This window comes from Pleurodeles waltl, chromosome 2_2, assembly GCF_031143425.1.
Source record: "Pleurodeles waltl isolate 20211129_DDA chromosome 2_2, aPleWal1.hap1.20221129, whole genome shotgun sequence".
In the NCBI taxonomy this organism is placed as follows: domain Eukaryota; kingdom Metazoa; phylum Chordata; class Amphibia; order Caudata; family Salamandridae; genus Pleurodeles; species Pleurodeles waltl.
Window position 1 is genome coordinate 522358595 of NC_090439.1, and position 22312 is coordinate 522380906.

Genomic DNA, 22312 nt, shown 5'->3' on the forward strand with positions numbered 1-22312 from the left:
GGACCGGCATCGGCTGGTGGAGAGAGGAGGGCGGTGATCGTGGGGGGCCCCTGAGTCTGGGGACTCGCGTGTGTGTGGCCCTGCCTGGGGTCACCTCGGCCGGCGGGGCAGCGACCGGCACCCAGTGGTGTCTTCACAAACCCGGGCCCCCCCTCCCTCCCCACTGGTGGTAGGGCCGAAGATTTCCGGGACCCAGGAGGTAGACAGTGAGAAGGGAATCGAGCTTGGAGGATGACGGAGGACGACTGCGCGAACCTCCTGCTTGACACACCATTCCGGGACTTTCCACTGAAGGGGGGGAAGCATTAGATGCTGAGTTGACAGAAGAGAAGGTCACCGCTGCATGGGGGGGATGCAGTCGGGTAAAGCGGCAGGCCCCAATGGACTCCCGGTGGAGCTGTTCAAATGCCTGGGAAGCAAGATAGAACCCCATATGTTGGCCATGTTTCAGGAGGCAAGGGAGGAAGGGGCGCTACTGTTGGATCAGTGGAGGGCCACTATCGTAATAATCCTGAAGAAGGGTAAACACCCTGAGAAATATGCCTCCTACAGGCCCATCTCCCTTTTAAATACGGAGGTCAAGGTTCTGGCAAAAAACTCAGGGTGTACGAGGGAGGTCTGGCGATTCCTGATCCTCACCTGTACTACTGGACGACGCAGTTGGTGACGGTTAATGACTGGGCCTTTGCTGACCAGGGGGACCCGGCATTCCGGGTGGAAAGGCAGATGATGGGCAGAGGGGGATATGAAAGGGCGCTATATGCCCCAGCGAACGCGCGGGTGCTGCCTGCGCACACCGCATCTGTGGTGAGGGCGTGGTGCGAGGCCACCCGATTCCTTGGGTGGGGAACTACCTTGACAGCCAGGACTTCCCTGTCGTGTAGTGATCTGTTGGGGGACTTAAAGACCCTGGGCGGGTTCCACAGGTGGTCTCTTCTGGGGATTGAACATTTAAGAGACATCTGGAGGGGTCAGGCATTGGTAACGTTGAGGTCCTGCAGGGGGAATACGCCATGGCTGGAACAGAACAGTTTAGATATTTGCAGTTACTGGATGAGCTGGGTCGCTATATCCCGGTGGGAGAACAGCTGCCGGAGGCGGCCTCCCTCAAGGACTGCCTCCTGACGGAGCCTCTGGTGGCAAAGGCCATCTCGTTATTGTACAAGAAATTATTGAACAATTCCCCGGACCCGATGATAGCGCTGCGTGCCAGGTGGGAGGTGGACATGGGAGCACTGAATGATGAGGACTGGGGGGAGGCAAGACAAGGCCCCAGAGTGGTGGCAATCAAGGCACGTCTCCGGTTACTCCAGATAAGGATTCTACATAGGGCATATTACACTAGGGTGGTAATGCACAAGATGGCAGGACGCAGACCACACTGTGCCTGTGGCGATGTGGGCAGGAGGGGACCCGTAATAAAGACCTATTGGGTAGGGGTTACCAGGGTGGTGGCCCGAGTGTTGGGGAGGGAGGTCCCATTGGACCCTAAGCTGCTCCTGCTGAATATGACAGGGGAGGAACACTGGTCGAAGCAGCCAGCACTACGGCTAGCCATTGCTGGAATAATAGACAACTGCAATATAGCGTGAACATGGGGCACTGAGTCTCCTCCCAAGATAGATGATTGGGAGATGGACCTGGACTGGTGCAGCAGTGCTGAAAAAGTAATATATGAGAGTAGGGGCTGCCCCAAGAAGTGGGAGAGGATCTGCGGTCGGTGGTGGGCCTATAGAACCATGGGATGACTTAGAGTGGGACAGGTGTGGCAGGGGGGCGGATGGGTCCTTGACAACACCAGATTAACAGACCGGGGAGTTGCGTGACCTCTGTGTGAACCCTTGCATCTTGCTATTTACAGAGTTGGGTCTCTGAGTGGAGGCTAATCGATGGGCAGTCTAATCGTTGCTTGCTTTATTGTACAATGGTTGTTTTGTTGTTTAATAAAAATATATTTTTTTTAATGTTCTATATTATTAACATTTGTACAGAGCATTATTCTGCCTCTTAAATTTCTCCCTTTTGAGAAAATGGTTGTGTTTGTGTTATACATGTAATGGTGCCCGTATGGTGAAAGGTATGCCCTGTGTCACAAGTACATACAACCCAGGTTCTCACTCACCCATACCCAAATATCCTATTCATATGCACACATGTTTATGTATTCTCAAAGATCACACTCTCACTGACACACATGGCAGCCCTATCATAGTGCCCATAGTCAAAGTATTTGGTTTATACCATGGTACCTGGTTCTATGGGCATCAGTCTTAAATTAAGCTGGGCGTGGGGGTGTTTGGTACCAATGCTCAAGATGCTTAGCCTTCAGTAGCTTCCAATGATTTTCACTGATCAGAAGGTAGCTCTCACTGTAAAACATGTTTGAGACCCCTGGTATAATATGTTATTCACTGCAGATCTAAGTTTGCATCTGACATATATAAAGTGCCCTTTGTTTGGCTTTATTCAATCTGTCCAACAATATAACCAGTTACCCATTACAATCTAAAGTCAATAACCATTCAGTAAGTTGAGATTATATTAAATTTGTTCATCAGCTATTTACTATCTATAATGATAGTAATTGCAATAATGAGCAATGTTAGCTCGGTTTGTACAAAATGAAAATGTACTAACTCTACAGTACGCCTCTTTCGATTTAGCTTGAAATTATTGCATATTGCCCTTTTAACTCATCTAAGCAAGCTGGCATTTTTCTACTTTAATAACTTAGCCTAGTACATTGTTTAAGCCCTTTTCTGCCTTGGTTCCCTTGGAAGAGGAATTATTGGTATTTCCTTTTAAAATTCAATCTAAAAACATCAATAGCCTATTGCACCATTGTTGATGGAGATATATATTCTGGATCCAGTTCAGAAAAATACAAATATGTCCATTAATCTATTCCTTTACATGTGCTTCAATTTGCAAATTCATATTTTTTCAAAGAATACTTCCATAAGCCAGGATAAACTTGGAAAAAAGGAGTAAAATAAAAAATGCCTTTTTGTGTATAGATCACAAGGCTGTTTTGAAAATATAGTTTCCTGAGCTTCAGCGTAACGTTTGTTTTATCATTTGTTTTTTCCCCATCATTTTACATTCATATTACAAGTTTCTAGTGGTCTGTGTTCATAGCATATTGCATTTCTACGAGCAGTGATATGCAAAATTGTATTCATACGATTACTGAAAGATGTGCGTTCATTTTCACTGGTGGGTCGAAGTGCAAATGATAAATTATGGCAATTGTGATCTGGGGCACAAAAGTGCAGTCAGAGGGGTTGTGATACTAGAGGTTGGAGCAAGGTGTTGCATCTATGAGGCAGATTAAGAGGCGTTTCTAGAAATACATTAAATCCTATTATCTATTCATTTTTTGCAACCCTTAATCCTTGCAAAAGCCCTCCTGGCTTACAAAATCTCCCTATTTTCTGTTGTAGGTCAGTCCTGACCATTGGGCCAATCCAAGCCTGTGGAAAAATCTACTTAATTCCTTTTGCATGCCAGTCACGGCCTGCAAGTGACTTTCCCTATTGGCTTTTGCAAGCTAGTCCACAACTTTATGTACATATATTTACTTTTATAGGCTGATAGAGGCTGGCGGGTAAATCTCTCTGTTTTCATTTTCGGAGCAATTCATGTCCCTAGTACATCTACTTCTTTCCTGTGGCCGGACTGTAAGGGATTGGGTTATTGGTTAAGGCAGGTGTAATCCTGATTCAGGGAACAACCACAGTCCTTGTCAGGGTGAACAGCAAAAAGTCACTAAATTAACCTGTGCTTAAACCTCTGATAGCTTGGCACAAAAGCAGTCATGCTTAACTTAGAGGCAATGTGTAAAGTGTTTATGCAGCTAACAAACAGTATAAACGTGAAAACACACCTCAAGAAAATCCTAAACCAATTTAGAGAAGTAGAGGGAGCGTAGCACCTATACTCAAAATTAACATGAAATGTTTATGAACTAATGCATAATAATGCTGCATAGAAAATGCATTAATGTGCTTTTGCTAAACGTGCGCTTGAAATGTGCCCACGGGGAGTGGCCACCAATGTATACAATGGTTAATGAAGCTGACTAATAATGAAATAATAATACATTTAATGTATGGTTTTCCACTAATATTAAGAGTTATACGTTAAAGTTTTGCTAATAAATCATTAGGCCTTAGTTAGCATGAGCTGAGGCCTAGCTGCTCGGTTTAATATTTAATGTGTTTTTCTAACGTGCAGTGTGCTGACTTGGTGAAGGACATGTACTCGTATTTTGCCAAAGCTAAGGGATGAGTGTAACCGTGGTAGATCCGTTCTCATGAAATTCGACTTACTAGAAGAAACATTTTTTGCTGAATGCAACACTGTAGACTAGTTACAGGTACAAGGTCGCCTGAACCGGTACAGACAATGGACCTACTGACTGAAGATGCGAGAGGACCACAAGAGTATGAAATCATACCGGACATTCTGCCCGCTGGAGACGTCAATCACAAGAACCAATAAACTATGTGAGAACTGTTATGGGGTGACACAATTTGATACTAACACTGTAAACCCATTGGATGAAGATAGAGGGGTGCCAACCCTATCCAATCAGAGATTAGGGGACTGTACAACGGAAAAGGGATAAAAACCTTTGACACGAGGAACCATTGGGAGTTGCCATTGCGAACTTTTGTTATGACCCAGACACTTTGTCACTCTGCATAGAGACTTTTCTGTTTGGTTCTTCAAACCATCCTTGCCTTACCTTGTCCGTTATATACCTTTCCTCCTTACGAGGGAAGTGTCCCTTCTTACCCATCTTGCTGAATTCCCTGGCTGATGGCGAATCAACTGATGTCCTGAGGACGAAGACTGAATCTGTATGCTGACCCATTACGGAGGGTAACTATATGATGATGAAACTGTAATTGTCTGATTGCCTTTCCTTTCTAGGTACCAACTGCTTCTTTTGACAGAGACCATAGTTAGATGTTTTCCAAATTAGTGTTACCAAATTGTTTTGCATGAAGCCCAACATGCCAATGCTAATTCGAGGTTAGTTAAGGGGTTCACTGAAGCGGACGCAATTAGACAAATGACTGGTTCACTGCTTTGTTGAATGATACACTAATGATACTCTGCTAAGGTTAACCTATGTTGACGTCGTGCTATGTCCTAATGTTCGTGATCTTTGCTTTGATGAAATCTTATTCAAGTTGCCATATTACGACAATGCTGATGTGTTTCATGGTTCTGAGACTAATAAACTTGCTAGCAGAATTGTAATCAATAGGGAATAAACATCACAAAAATCGTACTAAACTGGTGTGGTTATACATGACTGAAAGGTCATGGTGGTTTTTTAGTCTAATTGATGACGTTTTTGACTTGTTGATTGACATGTTGATCAGTTATCTCGTCCTAAGGTGTCTTCAATCAGGGTCAAAAGATTCATTGGCCTAAAACGAGTCCCAGAGTGAATAAATTAACTTGATTGAGAAGCGTTAGCAGTTCTGGTAGCAGAGGGACCCTAGGACGAGGGACCATTGTTTAAAAGTGTTTTTCGAAATAATGCAAATTGGAGGTATGATGTGTCTCTAAATTCCCCATGACTTTCCCAGAATCTCGGAGCTCGCCTAAGTGAGTTGGGTATGTTCACGGCGTTTTAGTATGCGTGGTGTAGAATTTGCGCTTGCTCAGCTTATGCATATTGCAGGTGATTTGTGAAATTTGTGTGGTTTTAGGCCAGGTAATGTTGTTTTAGTAGGAGTGGGTGTACTCCACGGTATGAGAGTAGGGAAGTCGGCGAACTTCATGTGAGTGTGGCGCTTTGTGCTAAAAAATTATCCACGTAGTTGTTGGTAATGTACGGACCCGGCGTGGTCTAAGACTCCGGAGTATATTGACAAGTGTAGGTGACACTTGGTTTATGTTGTAATTTGTGCGGTTTAATAGGTCAATCGGGCGTGGTTGACAAGTCGAGTTTGAGTCAAATTGTGTAATTGTGTAATTGAAACCTTCTATGGAGATTTGGCAAGTTCTAAAGTGCACTAGAACAAACCATTGACAAGTCGAGAGTAGGATTTGCGGGTCGAATTCTGCTTGCGAGTGCGGGAGCTGAGAAGGAGAGAGTAGCGGCCGAGGCTTCAAGTGAAATCTCTGTAAAGTTCTGAAGCGATTGTGTTACCCTTCCTGTAGTAAACCAGCAAATTTGGGTTTTTGTTGTTAAAGGTGCTCGCAATATATTGCATTAGTTTTGTGTGGATAGAGAGTGAGGAAGACAAGCCGCAAGACTTTGTCAGCCGCAGTGTGTGTGAGTGTGACGTCATTGGAGCCGCACTGGGATAGGTCAGTTGCTGAGAGGGGTCGCGCACGGATTGGCAGCCGTCCGTGATAGGCAATTGGTTGAGAAGGTAGGCAAAGAGTGTTCTGGGGATTAAAGTCACTTCCTGATTAGATTCTAAACAAAATAAAAGACGCAAAAATTAAGTTTTTCAAGGCTCTAAAGTGTGCTTTAAGGGGAGATACATACATTACAGCGAGTGTAGGGGAGCCTACACCGCCTGAGGGTACTCCAGCTCATATCGTAATGGAGGAGAAGGGAGTCGCGCCACATCTTTGGTTAAAGCAGTGGTGCAAATTGACAGAGAAGGAGGGATGTTTGGCGTTTCCGCAACACGGAACGTTTAATATAAGAATTTTGAAAAATTTGCGATGGATGCTAAGTGTGCAAAAACCGCCCCCACGACCAGTTCAGTATGAGGTATTATCAGTTTGGGATTTTATGGCCATACAACAGAGGCAGCAGAAATTTATTAGGAGAATGAAAAGAGCAGAAAAGACTTAAGCAGAAGCTAAATGGGATAATGAAGCCAAAATGTGGAGAAGGGGAATAGTTGACAGAATTAAGATGTTTCCGGCAATAACCCAAGAAGATGAAACACAGGGAAAGAAAGCCACTTGTAAGACAGACAAGGGCTCTAGTAAGCCGAAGGAGACTCAGAGGTCTTGGGCAGACGTAGATGATTCAGACGTTGAAGAGTTTCTTAATCAGTTGTTACATGATCGTCCGCCACCATATGCCATAAATGATAATGTACAGAGCACTAGTGTGGGTTCTGAAGACCTGGCACAAAATAAGGGAATCACGAGTACAGTGCAGACAAGTAATACAGTTTTGATACAGAATGGTGTCAGTGTACCCACTGCGCCGGATACACAGATACAGCTGCAGCCACCACAGATTCAGAGGCCCTATCCTGATGTTCCAGTATTAGAAACAACTACGAGTTTGATGGTGCCGCCTGATCCAGTATACACGAAATCAAAGTTAGTGCAGATTGAGCAAACTCCGCAATTGCTGCCCCAGCCGCAGCAACAGGTGGTTCCAAGTTACACTTCTGTTGCAGGACCACAATCAGTAGCTACAGCACCCATGATGAATCAAGCTATGGGAGTTAATGCTCCACAGGGTTTGGGAATTGGACAGTCGCCAGCTGCTATATCATTGCCAATTACTATTGGTCCACCAGTACTGCTGTATGCTCAAGGTAAGCCTGGTGTATGTGACCAGGGAGTAATGACCCAAGAGGCTATAAGAGGAGGGTCTACGGGAAACGTGCAGGGAATGACACCGGGAGGACAGACGGCTGAAAGGTCTAGATTCTTGTTGGACTTTAGTCCAAATGGGGTTCCTTTGGAGACGATGAGGCAAGCAGGGTTGGGAACACTAATCCCACAGGTAATGAGTACAAATATGACACAGACACCAATGATGCAGTCTGGAAATGTCTTGTTGCAAGGCTTAACAGCGCAACAATTGAACAAGTGGTTAGATAAGCTCAACACTCCGCAGACTACTACAGTGACTGCAGAGAGGTCAGAAAGGGAAGAATACCTGAATTTTGTGAGACTGGGTGTAGAAGCCACGGAACTAGTAGAAAGAACGATGGGGGTGAACAGATTAGAATCATACACAGAAGCAGAATTGAGGTTTCTGTGCCCCAAAATAACCAAGGAAGTGAGCAAGGTGCATCAGAGGTTGGCAAATCTGGCGGACAAATACGGCATAGACATAGAAAATACTAAACATTTGAAGAGGAGCTATAGGTTAGACTTTGAGCCTAACGATTTTGATCACATGAGATCTACCGGAATGAAGGCACATCTCAAAGAGATACTGCAGAGTGCTCAAATTTGGGGAGCATTAGAGAAATGGGAAGGCAGATGGGCAAAGAAGAAAGATAAAGAGAAAGGTGATGGTCCGGAACCAAAGCAGGTGAAAGCTGCACCTGACACAGGGACAATAAAAATGTTAGCAATGAGAGAGACAGCTGGAGGGGTTCTAGTCCATGTACCGTGGTCCAGGGGTGACATCCTGTCATTCACAAATGATTATCCCAGGTTGTGGGAGAAGCCGATAGAATGGTACCAGCAGACAGACAGGTTTGTGAAGCTTGTGAAATGTCTCTGGGAAGACTTGAATACCCTGTTTCAGATTATAGTTCCCGCTGACTTATGGCTTGAGTGCAAGAGGGGTGTGGATTGGCCGACAGAGGAATCAGCTAGGGACAAGGTTACTGGAGCACCGTCTTCTGAAGTGATGAAGTATTATCACAAAGTGATAGAGTTTTTGAAGCAGAAAGTGTAGCCAAAGGTAAGTGATTGGCAGAAAATGTATCGAACATCACAGGAGGGCAAAGAGTCAATACACACTAATTATGAGAGGTTGTTGAAGGCATTCAAACACTAAAGCGGAACTGAGGTCATAGAACCGAAAGATATGAATCACCTTGTCTTCAGGTTTGTTGAAGGGCTGAGACCAGAGATTAGCCAGATGATTAAGAATCATTTGATCTGTTGGCAAGCAAAGCCAATTGATGAGGTGTTGTAGTGACGAGATTGAATTGAAGCAGAGAAAGTTGAAGGAGAAGGTGATGGTGATGCAAATTAAGGCAGCGCAAGCAGGGATGCAGGGAAATGGGAAACAGCAGATGGTACAGCAGCAACCGCAGGGAACTGGAGTATTTCAGGCACAACTGAGAGGTTGAGGTTGAGGAGGTTTTGTGAACAATGGTCCAGATATTAACATTGTTGTGGTTCAAAATGATGTCCAAGGGATGAAAAAGGTGTCACCATGTCACATGTGCGGGGGCGTGGGGCACTGGAAGCGGGAATGCCCAATGGTGGTTCAGGATGGTGTTGTTCAACAAAGCAATGATATTGGTACATTTCAAAATGTGAGGGGTCCAAAAGTGAGGGGCCAAAATCCAAATTTCGAGAATAACATGGTGCTGATGCAGGGTCTCCAACCCATGCAACAAATGCAAGTGCCACGTGTTCAACCAGCCCAAATGCAGCAGGCACCACAGCAGATTCCCATGGTACCTAGACAGCAAATGCAGATACCATTAGCTCCAATGGGACAGCAACAGGTGATGCTTCCTCAACAGGTCACAGGTCAAGCAATGAGTCAAAATAACACAGTACAGCAGTTCCCATTGCGTTGTGAGGATGGAATAAACGATGAATGGTCGGATGATTGTTCAGATAGTGAGGAGTGCAGGCTTGCAGCGTCCCTAGAAGTAGATCAGAGGGGACCTTATGTAGAAGGAAAGGTGATGGGTCATAAGGTTTCATTCCCAGTTGATACAGGAGCTACACGCTCTACAGTCAGAAGTGCATAGGTTCCGAAATTGCCACTTTCGGGGCGTACCATAAGGGTGGTAGGAGTAGCAAATCAGTTCCTGACAAATCCGATTACAGATCCAGTCCAAGTCGAGATTGGTACTTTCCAGGGATTACATAGATTTGTAGTCTGTGACTCGAGTCCCATATCCCTACTGGGAAGAGACTTACTGTGTAAAACAAGGTGTTTGATTACCTGTTCCAATGAAGGTATTGAGGTGCAGACAAACAGTGATGATGAAGGGGACGATGGTCAGATCTCAGAGTTAGAGATGGAGACCTCAAATGAAGAGTACACTTTGATAACCCTATTCCCGATGTTCACAGTGACTGACTTACCAGTCGAATTACAGGGAACAGTGACAGAAAAGGTGTGGGAATTGACAGGAAAAGAAGTGGGTCTAATAAAAGGAGTAGTACCGGTCAAAGTAGAGGTAAAGCCAAATGCAGTGTTTCCCCAGGTACTGCAGTACCACATGGCACAAGATGTCCTTATACAGGTGACACAGATAATTGCAGACTTTATAAAGCAAGGTGTTCTAAAGGAAGTGATGAGCATCCCGTGTAAATCACCAATAATGGGTCTGAAAAAGCGTTTGGGAAAGTTCGAATTGTTCAAGACTTGAGGAAAATAAATGAGATTGTGGTAAAATGTTGCCCCATAGTGCCAAATCCAGCCGTGATCATGTTTCAGGTTCCGTGTGATGCAGAGTGGTTCACAGTTGTGGACCTGTCTCAAGCATTCTTTTCGGTGCCTCTTCATGAGGACAGCCAATTTCTTTTTAGTTTCAAATTCCTGAACAAGGTTTACAGTTGGTGTCGAATTCCTCAAGGGTTTTCTGAATCACCTTCCATCTTCAATCAGATACTGAAGAAGGATTTGGAATTGTTAGAACTGCCTTTCAGTTCAACTCTAGTACAGTATATTGATGATTTGTTAATTGCGTCCAGAACAAAAGCTGACTGCAGGTATGACACGATTGCCTTACTGAACCATTTGGGAAAGAATGGACATAAAGTATCCCCAAAGAAGCTGCCATACTGTCAGAAAGAGGTGAAGTACTTAGGTCACCTGATTGAGAAAGGGTTGAGGAAAATATCCAAAGAAAGGGTGACAGCCTTATTTCAGATGAATCCACCGACAACTAAGAGAGACATTAGGATGTTTTTGGGAATGGTGGGCTACTGTCGTCAGTGGATTCCCAACTTCTCGATTATCTCTAAACCTTTGGTGAGATTGACTGTTAAGGAAATTCAGGATGGCCCGGGCGCCATAACCATGTTGAGAAAGAGATGAAGGCATTCATGGAACTGAGGGAAAGCATGTGCAGGGCACCAGCTTTAGGTATGCCTGATTACACAAAGCCTTTTGTACTGTTTTGTCATGAACGTGATGCTTGTTCTTTGTCTGTCCTGACACAGGTCCATGGAGGTGCAAACCGCCCAGTAGCATATTTTTCAGCTACTTTGGACCCAGTCGCAGCAGCCTTACCAGGTTGTTTGGGTGCAGTTACAGCAGTTGGTCAAAGCCTCACTCAGTTTAAGGGTATAGTGATGGGACATCCTTTAACAGTAATGTTCCCACATTCAGTTGAAATCCTGTTGACCCGAACCAAGACGCAGCATATGATAAATGCGACACTTACTAAGTACGAAACAATTATACTGGGTTCACCGAATGTATCCTTGAAAAGATGCACTGTGTTGAACCCGGCAACTTTACTTCCTATTGAAAATGCAGACATTGATGATGCTGAGGAGGTAGAACATGATTGTCTGAGGTAACAGATCTGTGCACCAAACCGAGACCCAACATTAAAGATGCCCAATTGGAAGAAAATGATTACATTATCTTTGTTGATGGTTCATGCCTGAGAGACTCAGTAGGAGTACTGAGAGCTGGATATGCCGTGTGTACAATCTCTGGTATCCTAGAAGGTTCCTGGCTCGAAAGAGTACACTCTGCTCAGGTAGCTGAATTAATTGCTCTTACTAGAGCATACCATGCAGCTGAAAAACTGAAAGTCACTATTTATACTGACAGCAGAAACGGATTCGGAATTGTACATGATTTTGGCCCGTTGTCGTCACAGAGGGGTTTCCTGACCTCTTCTGGTTCACCAGTGAAAAATGGCGAGAAAATTAAGGACTTGTATGCGATTCAGTTACCTCTTGAAATTGCAGTGGTGAAATGCAATGCTCATGTTAAGTCACAAGACTTTGTGTCAATCGGAAATGGATATGTGGATCAAGTCGCAAAGTTCTGTGCATTGAACTGTATATCGTTTCAAGACCAATCGGAATTGTTACCAGAAACTGAAAACGAAACATGCTCAGGGTATGCATTAAGGGTGGTTGACACACTGGATGAGCTAAAATCATTGCAGGGACGTGCCAGTAAAGAGAAGAAATGTTCCTGGAAGAGAATGCAATGTGTACAGAGATCTGATGACTTATGGGTATCAGAGGAGGGGAAAATGGTTTTTCCAAACAGTCTTTTGTCACAATTTGCAAGATTTTACCATGGTCAAGCACATGTTGGGAGAGACACAATGATCAGGTTATTCAAAATCGATTGGTTCAATCCAAAATTCAGACAAGCTGCAGAAGTCATCTGTCACAGGTGCATCATTTGTCAGCAGATGAATGCTGGAAAAGGGACCGTGGTGAATTTGAGCCACGTTGGGAGAGCAGGAGGTCCATTTAGCAGAATGCAGATGTATTTTATTGAGATGCCTGTGTGTGGAGGTCTGAGATACGTGTTGGTGATTGTGTGCATTTTAAGTCACTGGATTGAAGCTTACCCTCACCCTGGAATGACAGTCTCACAGTAGCGAAGCTGCTGCTTAGGGAGTTAATACCCAGTTTCGGGTTTCCGATCTCTTTAGAATCAGATAGGGGAAGACACTTCGACAATGAGGTAATTAAGCTCTTGTGTGCTGCATTGAACATTAAACAGAAGTTGCATTGTAGCTATCGCCCTGAAACATGAGGACTAGTGGAGCAGATGAATGGTACCTTGAAATCGAGAATGGCAAAAATGTGCGCAGCTACCAATTTGAAATGGCCAGATGCATTGCCCTTAGTGCTGATGTCAATGAGAAACACACCCGACAAGAAAACAGGACTGTCTCCTCATGAGATTCTTATGGGCCGAGCTATGAGATTGCCCGCAGTGCCTGCAAATGTTCTTGTGAATATCACAGATGATATTGTGTTGGTCTACTGCAAGGGTCTGGTTGACGTGGTCCGCTATTTCTCTCACCAGGAAGAGGCTACCACACTACCACCGATAAGTGATCCAGGTCACACCCTGAAAGACGGTGACTGGGTTGTTGTCAAGAAACACGTGAGGAAGTCGTGTTTAGAGCCACATTGGAAGGGTCCATATCAAGTAATACTGACAACTACTACTGCTGTGAAATGTGCAGGTCTTCCAAATTGGATACATGCCAGTCACACAAAGAAGGTGACGTGTCCAACTGATGAGGAAATTGAAGTGTCCAAAACAACAGCTGCAGAGAGGGAAGTCTCAGGGCCGGAGAGTAATCAAAGGGGAACTGAGACTGAAGGAGAGCTCGCTGAGGACGGCTCAATCACTGAAACAGTAAGCGAGATCCAGAGGGGTGACAGTGAGCCTATCTCAGCTGAGGTAACAGGGGAACCAACACAAAGAGAGGTTCTCCCAGAAGCAGACGGATACGGGTTTGAAGTTGAACCCATAACTGACCCTGAAGGAGGTGAGGTGGAAGGAGGTCAGAGTGTTCAGACTTCTCCTGAGCCACTTGCAGACCCATCAAGAGAAAACACCATAGTACAAGAGGAGGGCACTGTTCAGCGTCCCGAAGGACCGAGCGGAAAGAAAACACTTAAAGGAGATAACTGGCCGGAGCCACATGCTGCAAAGGAAAGAGTGATCCCTAATGAAACAATAGAGGAAGAAGTTGACACAACCAGGAAAGAAGATCTCAGTGAAGGGGAGTTACAGGGTGATCGCAAACTGAAAAGAAAGAGAGTTGCAAACAGAAGATACGCAGGTCCTGAATGGGCATATGCAACATCAGCTGAATGGCAACAATAATTTTTGGCATTCTGTTTTGATCGAGAAATTCCAGGTCAATACTACAGCACCTGAATTCAACCATAGAAAAAGACTGTGTTAAAATTTGAAAATTTAATAAAGAAAGAAATCTGAGAAAAGAGACTGATAAATTACCGGATGTGACACTGATAACCTGAATTGACTCTGAAAAACCGATTATGACAAGCTGCTAACCTGATTTGACAAAGGGTCCTGGGAGTCAGTGAAACGCTGTAAATACTTGCTAAGAGAAAGAGACTTTGCACAAAGAAAAAAAAAAGGGCTTTTGGTCTACCTCAAAGTTGATTGTTTGTTTTATCCTATTCTGCTCTCTGATTCTTTATAGATCATGAGTAACAATAGAGATAATGATAGGGGTAAGATGTGTGGTTGGTTGAGTGCTATTTTGGGTATTGCGTGTGTAATAATACTTATAGGTGTGATTCTGGGAATGCCATTGGTGGATAAGAGTGTGATTAACAATGCTTCAACTCCTGAGACTGCTACACTAACACCATGGGAGAGGTTTGAGCAGGATACAAGTACTTGCATTAGGGAACTAATTGAAAAAGGGAACTATCTACCAATGTCTTCTATCGCTTGCTGAATGAGTATGTTGACACAATGGATGCAAAGAATTTCTATGTGTGCACAAATGTTCCCTCGTCAGTACAAGAAGGGGTCACTTACCATAGTCTGCCACTTACATATGGAATAAGCTGTAGTTTGCTATTAACAAGATTCTATGATCAAGAACATGTTCAATACTTCTATTCTAATCTAGATGTAGTGTTTTCTTTTGTGCCTGTAATTGAGTTTCTAAATAAATTAGCTAAAGAACATAACAGAAAAATAGTTAGGGGTTTCTTTGAGCCGACACTGACATTTGGAACAGCTTATGCGCACCGCAATAATCTGACCTGCTTACTAACGCCTGTAGAAAAGAGCTTCTTAGATCACACTGATGATAGAAGAAAAGCATTAAAGGAAAGGCTATAGAAGGGATTACAAAAACAAACGTTTGCAAATGATTTTGCTTATAGTGCAATAAAGACACAGGGCAAATTAGCTATAGATGCATTACACGTAGGAAGGCTTTGTATATATAGGTCAAAATCTGATCTTGACCCTTTATTTGTGGGAACAAGTGAATTCAGGCATGTGTTTTTGTTTCAGAGTAAATGGACATTCATGTTAAATGGACAGGATCCAGCGATCCCTGGGATATATTATATATGTGGACTTAATGCTTATTACAGTCTTCCAAAGGGATGGTATGGGACATGTTATTTGGGAATAGTTTTCCCAAAGATCTACCAAATTGATAACTTAAAGCAACTTCCTAAAATGTCTGAATGACATCATACTAGACAAAAGAGAGAGACAGCGGCTGCTTTCATAGGTGACATATTTGGAGACATAATTCCTTCAGTGGGGGTTATCTTAAACTCCATAATAATTTGAAAGTTGTCTACTATTGTGGATAACATGCTGACAAACTTCACAGGGGCTATACTCCTGATGGACACTGAACTTACTGCGGAGAGGGATATGACTCTTCAAAACCGGCTTGCTTTAGACATTCTTTTAGCGAGGAGTGGCGGAGTCTGTAAGATGCTTAATGAGCGCCACTGTTGTGCATTCATTCCTGATAATAGTAATAAGATTAGAGGTGTGCTTACTAACCTAACAAGAGACAGTGCAGATTTGAAGGAGCTGAAGGAACCTGGAGTTTGGGAAAGGGTTGGAAAAGGAATTACTAAAGTAGGGAATTGGTTTAGTAGTATTTGGAATGGGGTACTTGCAAAACCATTAGGAGGTATATTGATTCTTCTAACTTGTTTATTTGGACTGTGGTTATCATGCAAAATTAGTAAAAGAATTAAAAGAAAATTGGCAAAACGCAATAAAAGAAAAGAGGAAAAGAAAAAGGAGAAAATGTTCAAAGAAATTTGGGAAAAATCACACGGGGTAAGAAATTGAAATGCATGGCCTAAGAAATTGAAAGGTTGTGAAGGGAAAGGTTTTGTGTGATGACAAGTGTCATCAGAGGAGGGACTGAGGGAGCGTAGCACCTATACTCAAAATTAACATGAAATGTTAATGAACTAATGCATAATAATGCTGCATAGAAAATGTATTAATGTGCTTTTGCTAAACGTGCGCTTGAAATGTGCCCATGGGGAGTGGCCACCAATGTATACAACGGTTAATGAAGCTGACTAATAATGAAATAATAATACTTTTAATGTATGGTTTTACACTAACATTAAGAGTTATATGTTAAAGTTTTGCTAATAAATAATTAGGCCTTAGTTAGCATGAGCCGAGGCCTAGCTTTCAGGTTTCATATTAAATGTGTTTTTCTAACGTGCAGTGTGCTGACTTGGTGAAGGACATGTACTCGTATTTTTCCAAAGCTAAAGGATGAGTGTAACTGCGGTAGATCCGTTCTCATGAAATTCGACTTACTAGAAGAAACATTTTTGCTGAATGCAACACTGTAGACTAGTTACAGGTACAAGGTCGCCTGAACCAGTACAGACAATGGACCTACTGACTGAAGATGCAAGAGGACCACAAGAGTATGAAATCATACCGGACATTCTGCCCGCTGGAGACGTCAATCACAAGAACCAATAAACTGCGTGAGAACTGTTATAGGGTGACAAAATTTGATACTAACAATGTAAACCCATTGGATGAAGATAGAGGGGTGCCAACACTATCCAATCAGACATTAGGGGACTGTACATTGGAAAAGGGATAAAAACCTTTGACACGAGGAACCATTGGGAGATGCCATTGCAAACTTTTGTTATGACCCAGACACTTTGTCACTCTGCATAGAGACTTTGCTGTTTGGTTCTTCAAACAATCCTTGCCTTACCTTGTCCGTTATGTACCTTTCCTCCTTATAAGGGAAGTGTCCCTTCTTACTCATCTTGCTGAATTCCCTGGCTGATGGCGAATCAACTGATGTCCTGAGGACGAAGACTGAATCTGTATGCTGACCCATTACGGAGGGTAACTATATGATGATGAAATTGTAATTGTCTGATTGCCTTTCCTTTCTAGGTACCAACTGCTTCTTTTGAAAGAGACCATAGTTAGATGTTTTCCAAATTAGTGTTACCAAATTGTTTTGCATGAAGCTCAACATGCCAATGCTAATTCGAGGTTAGTTAAGGGGTTCACTGAAGCGGACGCAAATAGACAAATGACTGGTTCAATGCTTTGTTGAATGATGCACTAATGATACTCTGCTAAGGTTAACCTATGTTGACGTCGTGCTACGTCCTAATGTTCGTGATCTTTGCTTTGATGAAATCTTATTCAAGTTGCCATATTACGACAATGCTGATATGTTTCATGGTTCTGAGACTAACAAACTTGCTAGTAGAATTGTAATCAATAGGGAATAAACATCACAAAATTCATACTAAACTGGTGTGGTTATTCATGACTGAAAGGTCATGGTGGTTTTTGAGTCTAATTGATGACGTTATTGACATGTTGATTGACATGTTGATCAGTTATCTAGTTCTAAGGTGTCTTCAATCAGTGTCAAAAGATTCATTGGCCTAAAACGAGTCCCAGAGTGAATAAATTAACTAGATTGGGACGCGTTAGCACAATGACACCAAAACAAACTAAATCCAATCAGTATAAACAAAATTATGAAGTTTTCGTTTTTAGTGAAAAATAGTGGCTAAAAGATCAAAGCACTAATCACAGGAACCTGAGCGCACAAGACTGGATTGATGTCAAAAGTTAAGGCTAACGACGATAGGGCATAGGTCAGTTAAAAGGGTTGGATTGGGCCCAGTCTTGGTTTACCTTTGGACTTAAAGGACATTTTAGAAAAAGTCCTTGATAAGGTAGAGTATCAGTGTGGCAAGGCACTAGACTGTATACAAGGACGTGTCATTGATAATGGGGGATCGAGGGGCAGTAGGCAGAGCCCATATGGCCTATGGATGACATTTTTCTACCAGTGATCCTTCCCCCTGCGTACATCTTGCTCACGTCAGTTGGTGTAGCTTTGGCCCATCAGCTGCACGGGTCGGCAGGATGACAGTTCAGCGTCTTCATTGAATCCGGCGGTATTGCAGTGTGTCAATTCGGGTGCAGGCTTGAAGAAGGATTAAAGTCCATAAATGAAAGACGAGTGGTTATGAATGGCCTCTTAGAAACCTGGCTAGAGAGTAGTCCAGCGGCCCAATGCAGCTAGAGATACTTGCAAGGTGTTGGCAACCCCCAAGAATCCTGAGGTAAGTGAACGACGCCCATGAGGAGTCATGGTGGGGGCTCAGTCCAAAGGATCAAGAGGGGTCTGTGATTGCATTAAGCAGCTCTCTATCTAGAAGGAGACATTACTCAAGTTAGCAGCTGAGGCTTCGAACATGCCATCTTTTCAGAAACCTAGGAGACGGGTTACGCAAGGCCAATTGGCCACGACGGCTCAAAAATGTAAACGTGTGAAGCGAAAGGACTATACGGAAATGCCAGCAAAGCATTTGTCCCCAACCAAGATTTTACCCAAGACTGGTCAGAGCAGTCAGAAGAAATTGTGTCTTTAACTCCTTCAATTATGTCGGCTTCTGTTAGCTCATTGACAGAAATTCAGTTAAACAATAATCAGATGGAGGGCCAGAGGGTAACATCTTTAGGGATTCAACCGACTTATGAGGATGTAAACTCAGATGCTATTCCCAGTCCCAGTCTAAAAGCAGCAGCAAAGGTCAGGGAATATCCATTGTTTCAGAAGCCGGCACCCAGGCACCTTGAAAAAGAGAAGAAATAGAAAGAACAATTCACAAATGGTGAGGAAAGTAACAAATTGAACACCATTCAGAAAGACAGGAGGAAAAATAACAGGGGAATATTCCAAAGAGGAGGTCACCTCCAAAATCAGCACATCTAAATGAGGTGAGATGACCCCAGGGTCTGGCCCAGGTTGAACTGGGAGCAGATCCTTTAGATCTTGAGGGCCTAGTGAGCTCCTTGACCCTGGTTGAGCCTGTTGATCTCAGACAGGAATGTTGTATCTGAATGTCTGCATTGCAATTCGAGTCACTAAAGTTGCTGTTTGAGACAACATAAACAGATATCCATGAGTTGAAGCCACAGCAGTGCCAGGAGATTAACACATTACACCTAAAACTGATCAAGATTGAGGAGAATCTTGCACATCTACGTAAAAGGATGAAAGAAGCAGAACAGAAGATTTTGTATTTAGGGACAAAAGTTGTGTCCTTCACTAAAGATATGCGATTGAACAAAAGAGGGTTCGCCATTTAGAGTACAAGTTTAAGAACAAGATTTAAGAGATAGAGAGTTATGCAAGGGATTGCAGTCTCCAGAGTCCATGGAATCCTTGGAATCCTTGCAAAAATGTAAATTCTGTGGGGAAGCGAGTCTCAAGAGACTACCCAGAATGTGCCTTAGTTGATAGATTCACTGATCAAAAAACATTCTATCTGATGCACCAGCTGACTTGACAATCATGAGGGCACATAGGGTTCCAACTCACCAGCCAGCTGATGTGAAATACCCACATAGGATACTGGTTAAATTTGAAGAGTTTTGCATCACATAACAGATCTTGGCTGCAGCAATTCATAAGAAATCTTTGCGATTGCAGACAATGTTCATATAAGGGTGTTCTCTGATCTATCAATTATGGCAGCACGATGCCGAAGAATTTTTCAAGAGCTGATCAGGGAATTTAAAACACTGGGAGTACAAGCCTCATTAGTCCAGCAGTCTAAATTGAGGGTTCTTGATAATGGTCAATTTCATTTGTTTACGTTGATCCAGGAGACCCAGGCCCTACTTTCTAAGATTTCAAAAGCCTAGAATTATGCTTCTGAAATAATGTTTACTGAAGAGGTGTAATGTTTTTTTTCTTATTTTTACTGGTTTGGGTACTCTCCCTTTTTCCTTTTTCGTTTTCTTTTTTTGAATTGGAGGCCATCACACGAGGGGAACCAGGTGCATTTCCAGGGCACCAATTATAGTCCTGTTTCGGATGAACACCAGTCATTTTAACAAATTTATAACCTTGTTATGAAGGATGTATGACAGAACTACTCATTCTGTTGTAATGAATGCAGTTACAATGCAAATGCTATTACCAGGCATAATCTTTACAACACATGTTTTTACAATAAATATGCTTTTACCGCGCATGCCTTTACAACAAATTTCATTGAAAAAGCATAAATGGTAAAGAAAGACATATGCGTGGTAAAGGTTTCACCAGTAAATATAAGTATTTTATTGGTAAGTATAAATACTATATATATATATATATATGAACACACATATATATATATATATATATATATATATATATATATATATATATATATATATGTGTTCATATATATATATATATACATATATAAACCAAACCTTTTCAGGGTTAAAGTGACGCATAAATTATGCAACAAAACAAGACAGAGAACTCTGGGTAGTTCCCAAGTTTAGGCGGAGAGCAGCTCCAGTAAAGAGCACCCTGCAACACCAGTGACACTCTAGATTTGCTCACCTCAATATATATATATAAAGTGTTTATACTTACCTGTAAAATACTTACATTTTCAGGGTAAAGGCAGACATGATAAAGACATATGCTTTTATATTGCATATATATATTTATATATATATATATATATATACATGCAATATATACTAGAAGATGAAGGATCACAAGAAAACAACAGCCAGCCAGGGCTAAAATCTGGATCCCAAAGGATGCAATGAGTCACAAGAAAATGTAATATCCAAGAAAGAAGTGACTCAAACAGATGATCTCATAAAGAACAAAAATATATCTAACTCGGGGCCTTGCCATGCACAGTTTTCTTGTCAGTGTTGCAGTGATAATATCAAATCACATCATTAATATAATATGTGGAGTAATTAGCTGTGCATGGCGAAGGAGAAAGTGATACTTACCTTAGGGTGAGAGTTATAGTTAAAGAACTCTAAGTGCAACTGCTGAATTGCAATGGTTTTGTATGAGTAAATTCAAAACCTAACTATAACGTCCCTGTAACTTTTGTTTTTTTTCAGAGAATATCTATGGTTTTTTAACGTAAAGCAATTTTATTTGCTATACCTTCAGCTGTGCATAGCAGGGGTTGGTCGCAAGGCCTGGCCTGCAGCCAGGTTTTGCATTCAAGCCCTTATAACTACCCACAGGGCCTCTCTCCCAAAAACCCATACCCACCCATAACCCTAAAATTACCCTTGCCACTCAAAAACCCATACCCAACCTAAACCCTAAAATTACCCTTACCGCCCAGAAACCCATACCCACCCTAAACCCTAAAATTACCTTTGCCACCCAAAAACCAGTATCCACCTTAAACCCTAAAATGGCCTTTGCCACCCAAGAACTCATACTCATCCTAAACCCTAAATTTACCCTTGCCACCCAAAAGCCCATACTCACCCAAAACCCTAAAATTCCCCTTGCCAAACCAAATACCCATACACCCCTTCACCCTATATTTATCCTTGCCGCCCAAAACCACATACCCACCCTAAACCCTAAAATTACCTTTGCCACCCAAAACTAGTACTTACCTTAAACCCTAAAATTACCTTTGCCACCCAAAAACTCATACCCATCATAAACCCTAAAATTACCCTTGCCAAACCAAAAACCCATATACTCTCTACACCCTAAAATTATCCTTGCCACCAAAACCCCATACTCACCGTACCACTAAAATTACCTTTGACACCCAAAAATCCATATCCACCCTAAGAACCTTTTACCCTTGCCATCCAAAAACCCATACCTACCCTAAAATTACCCTTGCTTCCCAAAAACCCAAACCTACCCTAAACCCTAAAATTACCCTTAACATCCAAAAACCCATACCCACCCTAAACCATAAAAATGCCCTCCCTAAACCCTTTTAAAAAAACATTTCCCCAAAATGTGCATATACATATATAAACAATATTCATGCCTTGACAACAAAATGTAGGCATTTGCTTTGTGAATTCCTGCGTGGTAAAGGAGATGCATGGTAATGGCCGCGTTGTAATGGCTGCATTGTAATAGCAATTTGTGGTAACGACTGCTTTGTAATGACTGTCTACCGTAATGAAGACAGAGAGTTTATTAGTAATGGGCAGAGATTTTAATTCAATACAATAGCTGAGGAAGGACACCTGAAACAAGGATAAAAAGCAACTGAAGCCAAAAATAGCCAAGTTACTGAAAATAATGAAGCAGGATTTTGCATTAGGCGACTCTTGGTGGGTAGATTTCCCAGAATCCACAAAGTATACAAGTTAGTCACATAGACTTGGTTCAATTTCTCAATTCATTTTTTTCTGACAGTTGCAATGAAATGGGGTTCTGTGGAGATTATGGCTCATTTTCTGACCATTGCATAGTCCCCCTTCAATTAATTTTAGATCCTCTGCCAAAAAGGAGACCAAGATGGCAGTTTGATGTTGCTTTCAGATCAGATTTGGTTAGATGAGATAATGGGTTTTATGAAGACATTTTTAAGACAAACTGTAATTCTG